Raw genomic sequence first — 15,049 nt, 5'->3', positions numbered from 1 at the left:
ATAGCACCCCTCATCTCTTCCTTTGTGACCTTGACATTGTCCTTCACTCTCTTCCCTCTGATACCATCCTCTCTCTAGGTTTTCCTGATACTGCTCTCTCCTGGTTCTCCTCCTACCTATCTGATCTTCATGCATCATTCTCATGAACGTCCCCTATGTCTCTGTCCTAGGTCTTCTCTTCTCCCTCTAGACTGCTTCCCTTGGTGATCTCATCAGCTCCCACGGATTCGATGATCATCTCTGTGCTGATAATTCTCAGATCTACTGTCCAGCCCTAGCCTCTCTGCTGACCTCCAGTCTTACATCTCAAACTGGACATCTTAAAATCAACATGTCCCAAACTGAGCTTGTGATCTTCCCCCCCACCCCACCCAAGTCTTCCCTTCCTCTTCCTAACCTCTCAGTCATGTCATCTTCAGTTCTTCACTTTCACCCTCTCCCCTGCCCCCATGCAATTGGTTGTTAAGACCTGTTGATTCTAGCTCCATAGCACCTGTCATATACCCCCCCTTCTTTCCTCGATGCTGTCATCCCCCCTGGTGCAGCCCCTCATCACCTCCTGCCTGGACTATGGCAGTAGCCGCCGGTGGGTCTGACTGCCTCAGGTCTCTCTGCACTCCAGTCCATCCTCCATTCAGCTGTCAGAGTGATCTTCCAAAAGCACAGGCCTGACCTAGTCACCCCCTACCTGGGGGGCTCCCTGTTGCCTCCAGGATCAAATACAAATCTCCCTGTACTTTACTCCCACTACATATTCTATAACCTGGTGCCACCAGCCTTCTGGCTGTTACTCAAACAAGACCTTCCATTTCCCGAATCTGAACATTTTCCCTGATTGTTCTCCACACCTGGAATCCTCTGGCTTCCTTCTCATCCCATTTAGCATCCCACCTTTTACAAGAGAACTTCCCAATTCCCTTGAATTTGAGCTACTGCTCTCCCTCTGTTGATCATCTCTGATTTAGCCTGTATATAATTGTCTGCATGCATCTCCCCCATTACACCGAGGTCCTTGAGAATAGGGACTTTCTTTGGCTTTTCTTTGCATCCCCAGTGCTTATAAAGTACAGTGGTGCATAATCCGCATTTAATAAATGCTTGTTGACTTACCTAGCCTTTAAAAAAAAAGTTTGGTGACCCTCAATTGGTTGCTTTTGTTTTTATATCAGTTATTTTCATATACTCCCCACCCCAATTCAGTTCAGTGAGCCTTCCCTTGTAACCAAGGAGGGGGGGCAGGCGTGAAGCAAAATCAACATACACTGACCACATCTGATAGAGTAGGCAACACTTCACACCGATAGTCCTCCACCCCTTCATTGAAAGAATAGATATTTGCTGATCTCTTCCATCTGAGCCAAACTAATTCAGAATCATCCAGCATCCAGCTCTTTTGCTTAGTTCCTGTTGTTTACCTTGTTGTAGTCCTTGTCTATATCGATTTCTGCTTATTTCACTTGGTATCCAGCATGAAATCTCCTGGCCAAAGTGCTCCATCCATGCACAATGAATCACTCAGTCAGTCATAGTGCATGTACTGAGTGCCCACTTGTGTGTCCGCCTGTTTTCGGTTGTTGGATCCAAGGACGACAAAGAATGAAAGTCCCTGCTCTCAGGGAGTTTACATTCTACTAGGATAGACAAGAACACACATATATATCAATGGCCTGAATACCCAAAGAATAAACGCCTAGAAATAGCACGCGGTTACAGGAGCCGCGCTCACTACCCGAGCTCATCAAATCCCCGAGGGTCCGGGTATGAGCGTCCCCGGGACAAAAGGAGACAAAAGAGGGAGTGGAGCAGTGGGGGAGATGGAGAGACAAAGGGACTTCCCTGACCCATACACCAATGGAAAATCCTGAAACAAGTTTCCGAATGAGGCGAGACATGAGTGAGACGCCCAGGGTCGCACAACCAACGTGGGGCAGGGCTGGGGCAGGAGGGAGAGCCGGGCTCCTCCCTAAGCCGCAGGACAGAAGCCCAGTGTTCTGTGGCGCCCCAGCCCCCGTCCCCACCAGCCCTCCGCCCCCCACCGTCCCCTGTCCTGGATGTTCCGTGAATGAAGAGGCCGTGGAGCTCCCGCGTCCCTACCTCCGAGGCGCTGTGCACCTGGGGTCCTGCCGCAGGCTTTCCTTCTAAAAGAGCCTTAGAAAATCGAACGTGAACAGAGCGCCTTCTGGCAGTCCTCGGACAGCCACAGGCACGCTGTGCGCTGGTCTCTCCAAATGGAAAGTCAAACACACACACACACACACACACACACACACACACACACACACACACACACACACACACACGCCCAGACAGGTCCTAAAAGGCTTCCAGTTAGCGGCGAGGGCAGGGAATGTACCCACGAGACACTCCCAGACCGCCAGGGCAGACGGAGAGGAACCTCCACCCTTCAGGGCTGAAGGCTTTCTTCACAATGACGGGCTGAGGTAGGTGCTGGTGGGGAGCGGTGGTAATTAGCGTGAGCCCATTTCACCGAAGGGAAAACTGAGGCCCAGAGTCTAAACTGGGCTCACCACTAGTCAAGTCAACAAACATTTATTAAGCACGTGCCAGGCACTGTTCCAAGTACTGTGGAGATTTGCCTCCCCAAGAAGCCAAAGACAATCCCTGTCCCAGAGGACCCAACAGCTTGTAAGTGCATCGAACGCATATCGGCAGAAGTTGGAGATAATCTCGGAGGGAGGGAGCTAGCCCTAAGTGGAGTTTTATTTGGGGCTTGACCGAAGCCAGGGCAGCTGGGAAGACGAGATGTAGAGGGAGAGCATTCCAAGCACGGGACACAGCCAGAGGAAAGTCCCGAAGTCGTGAGAGGCAGTGTCCTGTTGAAGGGGGCCGGTGTTCCTGTATTAAGGCAGAGTACCAGAGTAAGTGTCAGGAGGAAGACTATTGGAAAGCTAGGAAGGGGTGCAGGTTATGAAAGAGGCTTTGAATGTCAGAGGATTTTTTATTTGAGCCTGCAAATAATAGGGGGCCGGTGCAGTTTATTGGTGATGTCGTCAGAACTGAACTTTGGAAGGATCAGTTTGACATTTGAGTGGAGGATTGACTAGGGGGGCGGCGGGGAGAGAGATTTGAGGAAGGCAGCTGATTGGATGGGAGGGGTTGACGGCTTCCGTGCCTGGGAGGAAGATGGTAACTTCACAGTAAGAGGAAGTTAGGCAGAAGGGAGGCTTTGGGGAGGATTATGGGTTCAGTGTGGGCCAAGTTCAGTTTAAGACGTCTACATTGGACGTCCTACTGTAGAGGTGAGAATGGAGAGAAGAAGAAGGGGTTGGACAAAGATTTGAAAATCATCAGCAAAGAGATGATCATAGAGTCTGGGGAAGATGAGAAATAGCAGAGAGGGAGAAGAGTGCCCAGGGCTGAGCTTGGGGGATGCCCCTGGTTATTGGCTCTGATCTGCCCCAGGCCTTTCAGTCTCACCACTTAAGCCGAGATCAAGGTGTGTGGAGAAATGAGCCTAGAATTACCACCTTGGTGTTGCCAGGGATCCTTAGGAGGTTCCCGCCTCCATTTTACAGATGTGGGAACTTAGACCTAGAGAGGGGAAGAGTCTCACTCAAAGTCATACTACAAATAATCAGGGGAAGACTCTGAATTCAAACTCAGGTCCTCTGGCCTCAGTCTAGGGCACAGCGAGAGATGTTTAGGCACAAATACACCTGCACAGTGGGCGTTGGGAGTGGGAGGGGGAACCTATTGGTCAGTCCTTTGGTTCTAGAGGAATCCGCCAGGCTGGTGAGTTCACAGTTGAAGACTTCCAGCCTAGGCTCCTAGGTGGTATGATGGATAAATCGCCAGGCCTGGAGTCAGAAAGACCAGAGCTCAAATTTAACCTCAGATACTCCCTAGCTGGGTGACCCTGGGCAAGTCACTTAACCTCTGTTTACCTCAGTTTCCTCATCTGTAAAATGGGGCTAATAACAGCACCTACCCCCCAGGGTTATTGTGAAGATGAAATGAGATAATGATTGTAAAGCACGCAGCACAGCGCCTCATTCAGAGTGAACACTTATAAGTCTTAGCCAGTCACCCATTCAGTCGTGGATGCCACAGAGGTGACTGTGAGGAGGGAGGTGGAGAGGAGGGAGAGAATGGGAAGGAATGAGAAGCTCTGGGCCAGTGGCTATTAGGAAGAGGAGAGGACCAGGTCCGATGCCCCTCTCCCTACTTCTAATTCCAGTGATTGGGTGGCTCGGTATTTTACTCCATGCTCCTGCTCAGTGAATGAACAGGGAGGACTGTTCATTTGCCAGCAGCAGAGGGACATGGGGCTCTGTCACATCTATGGGGCAGCTACCCGGGCACTCCAAACACCTTCTCTCCTTTGATGGTTATGGTTGTTGTCCTTTGTGCTCAAAGGGGACCAAAATGCCATCGCTATGTCAGTGTCAAGGTACAGCAGAGACTGTAGCTGATCAGACCAAAGTGAGCTCCGAAGGCTCCAGCTCAGGTCGGCCACACATGGTCCACATGAATATTTGCTGTGATGATGTCTCTAAACTTGCACATCTCATTTCTTTTGAGCTACTGCAATTCTGCTTTGCTCATAGAGCGCAGCACCTTCTTTGATTCAGGCACACCATGCTGGGTGGTCCTTCGCCAGTGTCTCCCATGCCACCCAAACAATTCCAAAGTTTTTCAGAGAGACTCTGAAAGTGTCCTGGTAGTGCTTCTTCTGACCTCCATGTGAGCACCCGCCACTTACATATGGTTTTGATGGCTTATACTTCACAAGATATCTTGGGGTTTGGGGGCAACTATTTATTTATTCTACCATTGTCGGCGTTGGCTTTTTTATCTGAACAAACTGGAACAATTAACTCTTTTGTCTCATGTAGTTTTTATTTATGATTTCTTGAAACAGAGCTCTGGTAAACCAGGCTTTGATAAAACCCAAATCACTCTGGCTCTTACTGATTGGCCAGTAAGAGGTCCCAGGCCAAGCCTCACTTGCTCATCGTTCACATTTTGATAGCTTAGAGTGAGCGTAAATAGTGATTGTTTCAGTTCTGGCCAGAAGTTCTGAGGGTCTTTGGAAAGTCAAACTAGGCCATCTTTTGCCTCAGTTCTTACCTAGCCTATGCTCATTGAATGGGTGTTGCCTCAGACAAACTGAGACCTGGGAAAGACCTCAGCTTAAAAATGCCAAGGTCTCCCACTGCATCCAGGGCCACCTCCAGTTGTCCTGACCTATGTCTTGCCACAGGGACTCCAATGACTGGAGAAAAGAGGCTCATGACTGCATAGCCCCTCAAATTCAAGTCAGGATATCCTCCTCCTGATGACACTGGTCATCTTTGACAATTAAGGATGACCAACAATGTGCACCTACCTTTCATGAGTTCTCCATAAAATAATCTTTTAGACAAGGGTACATTTGACAATCAAACTGTAGCCAGTCCATCAGAGTTGTGCTCTCTGTGGCAGAATTTGAATGCTTGGCAGTTCAGCTCAAGAAAGGACCTCAGTGTCTGGTACCTTATCTTGCCGATCTTTAGAATCTTCCTAAGATAATTCAAATGGAAGTGATTTGGTTTCCTAGCATGGCATTGGTAGACTGTGCAGGTTTCACAGGCATACAACAGTGAAGTCAACACAATGGCTCTGCAGACCTTCAGTATGGGGTAGTCAATCTAATACCTCTTCTCTCCCATACTTTCCTTTGGAGCCTCCCAAATACTGAGCTAGCTTTGGCAATGTGTGTTAACCTCATCATCTACACGGATACCTCTGGAAAATATACTGCCAAGGTAAGTGAACCTATCCATAGCATTCAAAATTTCTCCATTTGCTGTAACTGATGGTTCCAAGTATGGATGGTGTGGTGCTGGCTAGTGGAGAACTTGTGTTTTCTTGTAGTCAATTGTCAGCCCAAAATTAACACAAGTGGCAGAGAGTTGATCCATACTCTGTTGAATCCCAGCCTTAGAGATTGAATTGAGTGCACAATCATCCGTGAACAGAAAGTCGTGCACCAACTCTCCTTACACTTTAGTCTTGGCTTGTAGCCTTTTTAAGTTAAATAATTTATTGTCAGTGCAGTAGCCAACATTGATACCATTTTCATCCTCATTGAAAGTGTCTAACATCACTGAAAATATCATGCTAAAAAGCATGGGAGCATGCACACAGTCCTGCTTCGCTCCACTGGTGACCGGGAAAGCTCAAGAGCATCGTCCATTATCCAGAACCCATGCAAACATCCAGGTGTACAATACTGATGAACTCCTGGCAACCAAGACATAATTTTCCACAAGCCCTCAGAACTGATAGTATCAATGGCTTTGATTGGATCAATGAACATTCTATAAGACCCTCTTCTACTCCTGGCATTTCTCCTGAGGTTCTCAAGCAGCAAACACTGTATCAACCATTCCTTGACCCTTTCTGAAGCCACATTGCCTCTCAGGCAGATGACCACCTTCCAGGTGAAGGATACACCTACTAAGGATGACTCTGGCAAAAATCTTGCTGGCATCAACTAAGAGAGAGGAATCCCACCCCCACACCCCATTCTGTGATTGTCACAGGTCGGGCTATTCCCTTTTCTTTTATAGAGATAGACAGTGGAGGCATCCTTGAATTCCTAGGTGGAAACTTCCTCTTGCTATATAACCTGGAAAATTTCAGTCAGTTTTTGTCTGAGCAATGGACCCTCTACCTTGTAAATCTTAGCTGGAATAGAATCAGCACCAGGCACTTTGCCACATGAGAGAAGCCTGATAGCATTCAAAACCTTTTCTTCAGTTGGAAATTTGTCTAGAGAGAGATTGGCTTCAACCTAGGGTAAAAGGTCAATGGCTTCAGCACTGACTGAGGTGGTCTGCTGAGAACACTATGGAAGTGTTCAGCTCATCTCTAAAGGTTCATGTCCTTATCACTAATCAATGAGGCTCCAGCAGCACTGAGTAGTTGAGATGTCTTTGACCCAAAGATAGCCTTCAGAGCATCATAAAAGAGCTTTTGATTGTTACTGTCAGCATAAAACTGAATTTCATCTGCCTTCTTACTGAGCCAAGAATCCTGCATCTCTCTAAGCTTCACTTGCACTTTATTATTAGTGGAGTTATATGCTACCTTCTTAGAAATAGATGGGATATACTGTTGGTAAATCCTATGGGCTTTTTTTTTTCACTTAGCAGCTTCTGAATTTCATATCATTTTCATCAAACCTTGATGTTTGCAAGTGTTCTGACCCAGATGAGCAAATGCAGTGCTGTACACCAAATCTCTGAAAGCTGCCCACTCCTTTTCTGCTCCACTGCTGCCAACCATGTGTTGGCTCAATATTCCCTCTAAATTAGCAACAAACTGTTCCCACTCAGAGAATCGCTCTGATCTGTTGACATTAAGTCTTCTGGTAGTTGTCTTGCCTTGGGGCCACTGCTTTTGTTGAATGTGAATGTTTAGCTTGGAAAGGATAAGTCTTTGATCGGTCCAACACACTGTGCCATACATCCTGTCTGTCTCTGAGGGTGCAACCATGAAGTTTTATTGTGTTTAGGTAAATGGAAGACAGTGATGTTGATGGGATCATGAAATGCACAAGTCTTCAGTAGTAAGTGACCAATGTTGCTGCTGTTTCCCGGTCCATCCCTCCCAAGGACTCCCTGCCATGTCTGGTGTTAAAATCAGGACTTTTTTTTGGCACATTGATGATGAGGGTCTCTCGGTCTTCATAAAATTTTTCTTTGACCTCATCAGGGTTCATTATGGTGGGAGCATAGGCACTGATGATGGTGGTGTGTTGTTTTCTTGCAAGTAACAATCGCATTGTCATGAGCCTGTTGCAAAAGCAGCTTCACAGCACTCCTCATCACTTTGACCACTCCAGAGAAACATGTATCCAGCTCCAACTTCAGTAAGCTGGCCTTCATTTGCCAACCTTGTTTCACTCAGGGCTGCTATTTGGACGCAACACCTGCCAAGTTCTGTTGCAACAAGAGCTGTTCATCTTTCAGGTGTACTGGATTTTGTGTTGTCCATAAGCATGTGCACATTCCATGTACTGATGGTGAGTGGAATCATCTTTGCAGAAGTTTTTGTACATTTTGCACACGTCTGTTTCGATCACAGGACTGGGTGAAGCAGACAATTTTTAGGGCACCTTTTCTAGCCCCTTCATGATGCCAGTAGGTGAGCAGCGCAATCCTTCAAAAAGGCTGCTCAGATCCCCAGGGGCTGCTGAATCCCACGGCTGCCTCAGTCCCATGAGAAGCTGACCCTATGGCCTGGGCTCCCTGTGGGCAGGGTTGTGACTACAGCTCCCAGTGCATCCACACTTGCTTTGTCACTTGCAGCAGGACTCTGAGGTAGATAAAAATGGTAGAATAGTATGGGTGATGTCTTTTGACAGGTCTCCCCAGACTGCTCCATTTCAATGACAGATGGTCTTTTCTCAGGTCTCTTGCCTCCTGACCCTCCCCTCCCTGGGCTTTGATGGTCTGTCTCCAGCCATTTCCCCTCTCCTTTGCTGACTCATCACCTGGATCCCGGCCTCTAACTGCAGGAGTGTCCCCCAAGGCTCTGTCCTGGACCCTCTCCTCTTCTCTCTCTATACAATTTCACTTGATCTCATTAGCTCCCCTGGGTCCAATGATCATCAGTATGCAGATGATTCCCAGACAGATCTCTACATTCAGTCCTAAGGCTCTCTCACCAGCTCGCATCTGCTGCCTGCTTGACCAATCCACTTGGACCTTAATTCAGGGTCCAAAACTGATCTCATCATCTTCATCTTCTGTGGAAGGCAGGCAGCACCACCCCCACCCCACCCCCCAGCCAGTTTTCAGTCTCCCCTCCCTCTCCCTCATTCCACAATAGCCAAGTAGTGGCCAAATCATTGCTTCTCACAACCTCCACATGTCCTATCTGACCCCTTCTGTCCACTCATAGGCTCTCACCCCGTCCCAGGACTGGCCTCTGGATGGCTCTTCTTTCCTCGGCTGTCTCCACCCCAAGCCACACTCAACACAGCTGCCAGTGGTTTTTCTAAAAGGTCTGTGTATTAGGAAGGCAGAGTTTATAATCTCAAAGAGGATCATAAACATGTCTGAAACGTTCGGAACCGCCGGACATAAGAAACTCTCAAAGTAGAAGGCAAAAGAATCAAAACATATATTTAGGCTCCACAGTAACCAACCCATGAACCAGCAACCCCATTTTGATATATTGATCAAAAGCTTCCAGGCCCAATAAGTACGCCTTGAAAGAGTAACCAGGAGGCTACAGAGAAGCATGATTGCGTAAAGCAAAATCATGTTTCCCCCTCTATGGTAATAAGATTACCCACTGGACTGAAGTCTTTGTTCAGCTTCCTCCCGTAGGTCAGCTCTGCTACTGGCAGCTCCTGCTTCAGCTGTGGCTGTAACTGTAACAGTAGCTGTAACTGTCGCTGTAACTGTCGCTGTAATGGCCAGAAGTCTTTGTTCAGCTTCCTCCCGTAGGTCAGCTCCGCTACTGGCAGCTCCTGCTTCAGCTGTGGCTGTGGCTGTAACTGTAACTGTAACTGTCGCTGTAACTGTCGCTGTAACTGTCGCTGTAACTGTCTCTGGCTCCAACCGGAAAAGGAAAAGAGGATCTTCAAGCTGTCCTCTCCCCTCTTATAGAGTTTTTGACATCATCAAGCACCGCCTGAACGACCAGGGCCGATTGGTTCTTGACTTGGCCCCTCCCCCTAGCGTAGCCGTTAACACCTCCCCTCAGCCAGCCCCATGACTCATCACACAGGAAGTTGTCTGCTTCCTGGAATGCTCTTTGGGCTTCCTGCCCCGGAAGAGCAAGCCACAGTGTCCAGAGGCTCAATGAGGTAAGCTGAGTCATTCAAAGAAAACAAAGGCCATTCTGGCTACACTCCACCCCTTGTTATAGGATACATAATCTAATCAGCCATGTATCCTAGAACATACATTGTGATCCAATTACAAAGGAAACTAAAACATATCATTCATTATAAAGCAAAACATATCATTTGGTGACATTCCTAAATATTGGTTTACGATTCAAATGTGATCCACCCCTAGGTTCCAGCAAGATAATCTCTTCAATCAATCATCCCCAAAATAATTATTAATAATTCAAATGTCCACCCCTAAATCCTTGTATCCATTACATAGGATCAATAATATCATAACAATAAAACAACACAGCAAGGATAACACAAAATAAGTAAACAGAACACTATCATCATTTCCACCCCCCTTGAACGATTGGGGCTCAAATCTTGGGGTGAGGGGTGAAGGTCTCATTTTCCATAGCTTCTTCATGCTGAAATTGGATGTAGAGATGGCCCTGCCCCCAAAAAGTCCCATTCCAGAGGTCATTTCTTTAACGAGCTGGCAGGAATTCCAAGAATGCTACATGCTTAGGCAGTCACCGGAAAGTGCAGGGTGCTTAAGCCTGAAGGAAACAAAACTAGCAACAAGGTTAGCCAAAACAAAGGACAAAAAGAATAGACAAGTATGGACTATAATTCTTCAAATAAAATCATCTCAAGTTTGGTTGAGATTTCAGTTATGCAAAGATCCAACATCAGAGCCAAACTCAGGTGGGAAATGTTTCTTTTCAAAAGGAACATAATGAGGAAGCCAAGAGGATCCCACCCTAGATAGAGACTAAGATTGTCCTCTCAGCCTTTCCCCAAATGTACAAGTTTTCATCCGTTAATCACACAAGGTCACCTTCAGTCTGAGTGGCTTGTGGGCTTGCAGGAGCAGTTCTTATTTCCCTATTTCTCGTGTTATCAAGTCCTCTATACATTCTGTATAATTCATTGGTTGGAATTCCATCTATCATTTCAAAACCTACCCCTGCTCTCAATAAAGCAGTAAACATTTCTTTCCTTGTTACTCTCCTTTGGCGCCAAGTTTGCTGGTTATTCACCCTTCTCTCTCGAGGAGATCTATCCCTTCCCCAGTCACCTAAGTCATGTAACTGTAAAATCTTATTTATCACTGTTGTAAGACGGCTCCCTACTTCTCCAAGTAATAAATTCAAAATTAGTTGTTTATAAGCAGGGGGAGCTGTCCTAATTATTAAGTTCCTATGAGGCAGTTCCATTGGATCATTGTAATATTTGTCTGCAGTTCCTATCATAATGGCAGTCTTCATTACCTCCTCCTTTAGTCTCATGATACAATCTCTAAGTGAATACCAGGGTCTGTGCTCAGTGGGCCACATAGAATCAGTAGCATATCTCTTATTGCATCCCACAGCGGCTAATGCCAACAGAGTAGTCCTGCTATCACCATCTCCTTGCTGATGATGTTCCCTAAAAGCTTGTTGAACTAGAGGATCATGGCTGATACCTATGAATCTCATGCAGTCTGTCCTATCTACTGATATTCCACTGGCCCCTTGATCACTGAGTCTTACCATCCAAGATATCAATGGTTCTCCTATTCTTTGGCTGAATCTACTCAAAATATCTGTGACCTCTTGCGGTGAGAAATCTTCCTGAATTTCCCTTGTAACTGAATCTTCACCTCGGGTTTCTGTCTTCCTCCTTTGTATGGGTCGAGCCCTTGTCTGATCATTTAACCATCTCCTATTCTCTGTGTGAGGCACATCCTGAACCCCAGTAGTGTTTTGTGCCTCAGCCCCTAACATTGTCTCATTCTCTCCCCACTCACTTCCTCTGCCACCATGACTAGGACGAAGCAGGCAGTCAGGCTCTTTCTGGGCTGGGTTGAAATGCACTCTGGGCTTTTTTGGTCTCCTGTTGCTCTTAGCCACATTAATAGAAAAGTTCTCATTTGAGTCAGTTTGATCTCCTGCTATCTGAGATTCCCCTTCTTCCTGTGGGGTAGGAGTGCCCCCATGTCTTTCACTTAATCTCAATCTTTTGTATACTAGCCGGTAGGCTGATAACACTATCCAGCTTTGCCTAGATAGTGATGCCCCTGACTGAATCCCAACTTCTCGTAAACACTTTTCCAAATCCCTAGGATCTCCTCTCCGTAGCCTTGGTTCCCAGTTTTCACAGGGTCCAGCTTTTTTAGCCAATTCTTTTGCTAGGGAGGAATAAAATGGATCCTCCCATCCTGGGATATTCATCTCTTCCTCTGGAATTGTTCTGCTTCTAAATAGAGATCTTATACCTAGCGATCCCATCCTCGTCGCCAAATGTATTAGGAGGGCAGAGTTTATAATCTCAAAGAGGATCATAAACATGTCTGAAACGTTCGGAACCGCCGGATATAAGAAACTCTCAAAGTAGAAGGCAAAAGAATCAAAACATATATTTAGGCTCCACAGTAACCAACCCATGAACCAGCAACCCCATTTTGATATATTGATCAAAAGCTTCCAGGCCCAATAAGTACGCCTTGAAAGAGTAACCAGGAGGCTACAGAGAAGCATGATTGCGTAAAGCAAAATCATGTTTCCCCCTCTATGGTAATAAGATTACCCACTGGACTGAAGTCTTTGTTCAGCTTCCTCCCGTAGGTCAGCTCTGCTACTGGCAGCTCCTGCTTCAGCTGTGGCTGTAACTGTAACTGTAGCTGTAACTGTCGCTGTAACAGTAGCTGTAACTGTCGCTGTAACTGTCGCTGTAATGGCCAGAAGTCTTTGTTCAGCTTCCTCCCGTAGGTCAGCTCCGCTACTGGCAGCTCCTGCTTCAGCTGTGGCTGTGGCTGTAACTGTAACTGTCGCTGTAACTGTCTCTGGCTCCAACCGGAAAAGGAAAAGAGGATCTTCAAGCTGTCCTCTCCCCTCTTATAGAGTTTTTGACATCATCAAGCACCGCCTGAACGACCAGGGCCGATTGGTTCTTGACTTGGCCCCTCCCCCTAGCGTAGCCGTTAACACCTCCCCTCAGCCAGCCCCATGACTCATCACACAGGAAGTTGTCTGCTTCCTGGAATGCTCTTTGGGCTTCCTGCCCCGGAAGAGCAAGCCACAGTGTCCAGAGGCTCAATGAGGTAAGCTGAGTCATTCAAAGAAAACAAAGGCCATTCTGGCTACAGTCTGTCATCTTGCGACTCAAGAAACTTGCCTGGCTCTCCACCACCCTAAGATCAAACAACCCCGGCTTCTAAAACCCTTCATGACCTGATCCCAACCTACCTTCCCCAAATTGTTAAATCCGACTTTCCTCTCCCCTGCATCTGACCATCAGTAGCCCACTTCCCCCATCTCGGCCCCAGCTGTCCCCAGCCCAGGCAGAAGGCTCTCCTTTCTCACCTCCCACTCTCAGAATCCCAACTCGAGAACCTTCAACACACTTCGGGTGGTCCCCTCCATCAGAAGTATCCCATTTTTATTCTGGGCACATTTCCATAGGTGCATCATCTCCTCACCCTGGGAGAGAACATAAGCTCTGGAGGGCAGGGCTGAACTTACCATCTTCCTCTCTCCGGGGCCTAGATCAGTGCCTTGCACCTAGTAACACTGAATCAAGGCTTGCTGACTGAATCCACAGACTCAACTTGCCCCATACATGACTTCAGAAACATCTGTGCAAAAGCCAAGTTGCCTGGCTAAGGCTCAAATGAGCCACTTTATTTCCTAATAGCAGGGCCAGCTCTCACTGTGTTCTCGACAACATTATGTGAATTTTAGGATACAGCCTCCTCTCCTGCCATTACTTTCAAGTGCAGTATTTTTCTTTAGTGGAGGGAAGGGACTTTTTATCTGCAGAATGTGTCTATTAGAAATATTTAGAGGGAAGTATTTCAGCTATCAAATAAATCTTTCCCTCATCATGCATTGCAATTCGATTCAATAACTATTAAGTCACCTACTATGTGGCAGGCACTGTGGGAAGTCATCTCCAGTCTTGGGGATCATGCCCACCCCACAAGGCACAGAAGCAGAGCTCTGTGATGGGACCAGGAGTGCAGTCAGTGATAAGGAACAGCCATGGCCCTGGGAAATGGGGGGAGCTAAATCCCTCATGGAACTCCTGGTACTGGCCCAAGCAATACACTTTGCTGCAGGTCAAGACATCCTGAGCACAAAGGATTGTTGTTATGCCAAGCTCAGGACACAGCCTGCTGGCTAGGCCTTAGCTCTGGAAAACAGGGCCTCTCCAAAATATTTTAATACAATAAAGTTGGTCCCTGCCCTCGAAGAGCACACAATCTAATCGGGGAAGACAACACACAAGGTGGTGCCATGGTGCATAGCATCTGGCCTGGAGTCAGGAAGACTCATCATCATGAGTTCAAATCTGGCTTTAGACACTTCCGGCTGTGTGACCCTGGGCAAGTTACTTAATCCTGTTTGCCTCAGTTTCCTCACCTATAAAATGAGCTGGAGAAGGAAATGGCAAACCACTCCAGTATCTCTGCCAAGAAAATCCCACATGGGGTCACAAAGTCGGACGTGAACGAACAAGAACACATCACACGAGTTATGGTGAATTAGATACTGGGAATGAACCAAACTTCCTCTTACTGGGGCCAGCAGGGAGCAGAGTACCATAGTCAGCCCCATGGGAGCTCTGCATCTTGGCGCCCCTAGCACAAGGGCTACCCAGAAGGAATGGAGGAATCTCTGCTGATGTGTGAGCACCATGAAAGCCTCCACGGTCAATGGTGGCCGTCAGTTCCTGGCCTCTGCCTTGGACTTAAAAGGCAAACTTGGCCTTTGGACTCCTCCGCCTGAAGATGGTGGGGGCTGGATGACGTGGGAGGTCTCTCCATCTGAGCTGCCACGTCCAACCCATCACCCATGAGGCTTCTGGGCTTCCAGGTGAGACCCTGAGCTTGGATTTCCCAAAGCCCGCCTGCAGAGTTCTTTCCAAAGGGAAGCTATGCCATTCGTCAGGATGAAACAACTCACCACCACTAGGGGGTGCCATAGCACCAGGCCCAGAGTTGGGAAGCCTCGTCTTCCTGAGTTCAAATCTGGCCTCAGACACTTCCTAGTTGTGTGACTTGGGCAAGTCACTTCAGCCTGCTTGCCTCAGTTTCCTCATCTGCAAAGTGGGCCTGAGAAGGAAATGGCAAACCACTCCAGTATCTTTGACAAGAAAACCCCCAAACCAAGAGTCAGACACAAGTGAGTAACACAACGCAAGATGAGA

Source organism: Trichosurus vulpecula, chromosome 3, assembly GCF_011100635.1.
Source record: "Trichosurus vulpecula isolate mTriVul1 chromosome 3, mTriVul1.pri, whole genome shotgun sequence".
In the NCBI taxonomy this organism is placed as follows: Eukaryota; Metazoa; Chordata; class Mammalia; order Diprotodontia; family Phalangeridae; genus Trichosurus; species Trichosurus vulpecula.
This window is presented reverse-complemented; position numbering follows the sequence as displayed.